The following is a 4,276-nucleotide window of genomic DNA, read 5'->3' as shown; positions in this document are numbered from 1 at the left end:
AGTGATGGGACCGGATGCCATGATCTTCATTTTCTGAATGTAGTTGACATCTAATTTTACCACATTGTGATCAAAAAGATGCGTGAAATAATTTCAATTTTTTAAAATGTACCAAGGCTAAATTTATGACCCAGGATGTGATATATCCTGTAGAATGTTCTGTGTGCACTTGAGAAAAAGGAGAAATCCATTGTTTTAGGGTGAAATGCCCTGTAGATATCAATTAGGTTTAACTGGTGCACTGTATCATTTAAGGCTTGTGTTTCCTTTTTAATTTTCTGTATGATTGGTCTACCATACATGTGAGTGGTTTCTTAAAGACCCTCACTATTGTGTTACCTCAGCTTTCCCTTTCATACTTATTAGCATTTGCCTTATGTATTGAGGTGCTTCTATGTTGGGTGCATATATATATTTATTTTTTATATCTTCTTCTTGGATTGATCCTTTGATCATTATGCAGTGTCTTTCTTTGTCTTCTATCACAGTCTTTATTTCAAAGTCTATTTTATCTGATATGAGTATTGCTACTCCTGCTGTCTTTTGGTCTCCATTTGCATGAAATGTCTTGTTCCAGCTCCTCACCTTCAGTCTCTATGTGTCCCTAGGCTTGAGGTGGGTCTCTTGTAGACAATAAATACAGGGGTCTTGTTTTTGTATCCATTCTTCAAGTCTTTGTCTTTTGGTTGGAGCATTTAACCCATTTACATTTAAGGTAATTATTGATAAGTGTGATCCCGTTACTATTTAGTTTGTTGTTTGGGGCTCGTTTTTATAAACCATGTCTGTGTTTCCTGTCTAGAGAAGATCCTTTAGCATTTGTTGAAGAGCTGGTTTGGTGGTGCTGAATTCTCTCAGCTTTTGCTTGTCTGTAAAGCTTTTGATTTCTCCTTTGAGTCGGAATGAAATCCTTGCTGGATAGAGTAATCTTGGTTGTTGGTTTTTCCCTTTCATCACTGTAAGTATGTCCTGCCCTTCTGGCCTGAAGAGTTTCTATTGAAAGATCAGCTGTTATCTTTATGGGGGTCCCTTTGTGTGTTATTTGTTGCTTTAACCTTGCTGCTTTTAATACTGCTCTTTGTGTTTAATTTTTGTTTGTTTGATTAATATGTGTCTTGGGGTGTTTAGCCTTAGGTTTATCCTGTTTTGGACTCTCTGGGTTTCTTGGCTTGAGTGGCTATTTCCTTCCCCCTTTTAGGGAAGTTTTCAAATATTATCTCCTCACATATTTTCTCATACCCTTTCCTTTTGTCTTCTTCTTATGGGACACCTATGGTTCGAATGTTGGGGTGCTTAACATTGTTCCAGAGGTCTCTGAGGTTTTCCTCATTGCTTTTTAATTCTGTTTTTTTGCTCTGTTTCCTTTATTTCCACCAGTGTACCTTCCACTCACTTTTCCTCTCTTCTGCCTCGGTCATTCTACTGTTGGTTCCCTCCCGAGTGCTTTTAGTCTCAGTTATTGTATTGTTCATTATTGATTGACTCTACTTTATTTCTTCTAGGTCCAACATTTCTTGTATCTTCTTAGTCCTCATCTCTAGTCTATTTATCAGTTACTCCATTTTGTTTTCAAGATTTTGGATCATATTTACTATCATTATTCTGAATTCTTTTTCAGGTAGCCTCCCTATCTCTTCCTCTTTTGTTTGATTTGGTGGGTTTTTATCATGTTCCTTCTCCTGCTGAATACTTCTCTGCCTTTTCTTTTCTTTTCTTTTTTTTTCCTTTTTCTTTTTTTTTTTTTGATTGCTGTGTTTTAGATGCCCTTTCTTCAGGCTGGAAGTTAATGGTTCCTTTTAATTAAGGAGTCTGCTCCCTGTGGGTGGGGTTAGACCAGTGGCTTGTCAAGGTTTCCTGGTTGGGGAAACTTGTGTCTATGTTCTGGTGGGTGGAGCTGGATATCATCTCTCTAATGTGCAGTGAAGTGTCCAGTGGTGAGTTTGGGAATGTCTATGGGTTTGGCATGGTTTTGGCAGCCCGTCTTTTAATGTTCAGGGTTGTGTTCCTGTTTTGCTGGAGAATTAGCATGGTGTGTCTTGCACTGGAACTTGTTGGCTGTTGAGTGAGCTTGGTTTCTGTGTAGGTATGGAAATTTGGTAGTGAGCTCTTGTCTATTAATGTTCCCTGGAGTCAGGAGCTCTCTGATGTTCTAAAGTTCTGGAGTTATGCCTCCTGCCTCTGGGTTTCAGTCCTTCTCTTACAGTAGCCTCAAGACTTCTCCATCCTTACAGCCCAGATGATAAAATCCCTGCATTAATGGTGAAACAATTCTCTGCAGCCAGGAACACCAAAAGGATTCACAGAGTTATATAGGGAAGATAAGGGGGAGGAGGGAAATAGATGTGACCAGGAGGACAAAAGGGAGAGTAAATAGGGGAGAGAGCAGTCAAGCCAGTAACCAAATCCCTAAGTACTCTCCACAGCCCAGAACACCCAGAGAGATTCACAGATTTATATAGAGAAGAGGTAGGAAAGAGATAGAGGTGACCTGGAGGTAAAAAGGGAGAGTCAAAAGGGGAGAGAATAACCATGACAATAATCAAATCCCTAATACTGAAGATTAGATTATTAAAGGTACAAAATTGATAGCAAAGATTAAAAACCTAGAAAAGAAGTTAGACTCTCAAAAATACAATAAAAAATGCAGAACAAAATTGATCACAAAAATTTAAAATACATATATATAGAATGTCTTTTTAAAAATATGGGTCTTTTTTGAAAGGTTATAGTAGACTATAAAAATGAAAGTTAAAGGAGTAATAAAAAATAAAATATTTTTAAAAACTTAAAAGTGATAATAGTAAAAATATATCTAGGAATTTCTCTGGAGCTGTGGTGGGCAGTGTGGGGTCCCTTGTTCTGGCGTGTACTTGTTCTCAAGGTCTATAGTTGCCCCTCAAATGCACAGTCTCTGCCTTAACTTCAGGGTTTTAATCCATTGCAGTTGTCACTTCCAGAGCAGTTCTCTCTTCTTTGTTTATTGTGGCTTCCTCTGTTTGCAGGTCTCTTCAGTGTCTAATTTCCAAGCTGACACAAGGGGGCGAAGGTGGCCACTTATTTAGGCTGACTTGTTCAGCTGTGCTGTGGGGAGGGAGGGACACTGCAAATACCGCTGGCATGTGTGGGAGTGCTCACAGTGGATGGATGGCACTGGGTTTGCCACAGCCCAAGGTGGCCTGTACTTCCCGGGTCCACACTTCTCATGTCCAGGGTCCTCTGCAAGGGGACTCTTCCATGTGGACCCTGTGTTTTGTGCACTTCCTAGCTCTAAGCCACTTAGGGTCTCAGGTGCTCTGCAAGGGCACAGACCCCAATGGGCTGTGCGTTTTGTGTCTTTCTCGGGTCCAAGCTGCTCAGGTGACCTGGTGCTTTCCAAGCGCACAGCCCCAGGTGGCCATGTGTTTATGTACCTCCCTGGTCCCAGCTTTTCAGTTTCCCACATGCGTGACACACAGTCCCAGGTGTGCCGTGTGTCTCCTCTGGGGAGCTGAAGCTGTGTTACTCCTGGCAGATGTGAACCACCCAAGATCCTAGGAAGACATGGTTAGCAGTTGGCCGACTGCTCAGAGTTTGGTGGAAGATGCAGGTCTTTAGGGCAGAGATTGAAGCAGCCCCTTGCCTTCTGACTCTGGCTGTCACACACCTGCCTCTCTGCCTCCGAGGAGGGAGGGCTCTAGACTGCAGCTGGCTTGCTTTCCTTTGGTATTCACCAGGGTAGGACCCCCTATTCTGTGAGCACACCAGGGGTAACAGGGCGGTGTTAGAACCTTCCTGCAGGAAAGGCCCTTTGTTTTTCTCTGTTCCTCTGGCATTCCGAAGGCTTGGGTTGCTATGTCACATCAGTCCCCTCAGAGTGTCCTCGGGGCATTCAGCCCTAGTTGTTACCCTGAAGGCTTACAATGCAGCCCATGCCTATACGCCCAGCCCCCGCTCACCATGGGCAAACACAAGCCTGCGGGCTGCTTCTCCTTGGTCATTGCCATTCAACACCTATTCTGTGGTGATTTTTGTTGTTGTTGTTGTTATGCTGCCCTCTGAGATTCCAAAGCTCCCCACTGACCCCACCTGTGAGAGGGTTTCCTATTGTGTGGAAACTTTTCAACCTTCATGACTCCCTCCCCAGGATGGGTCTGTGTCCTGAAATCCTTTGTCTCTCTTTTAGTCTTTATCTTTTATCCTACCTCATTTTGAAGAGATTGGTTTGCCTTTCTGGGTATCTGGGATCCTCCACCAGCATTCAGAAGTTGTTCCATGGAACTTGCTTCACATGCAGATG

This window comes from Bos indicus x Bos taurus, chromosome 17, assembly GCF_003369695.1.
Source record: "Bos indicus x Bos taurus breed Angus x Brahman F1 hybrid chromosome 17, Bos_hybrid_MaternalHap_v2.0, whole genome shotgun sequence".
NCBI lineage: Eukaryota > Metazoa > Chordata > Mammalia > Artiodactyla > Bovidae > Bos > Bos indicus x Bos taurus.
This window is presented reverse-complemented; position numbering follows the sequence as displayed.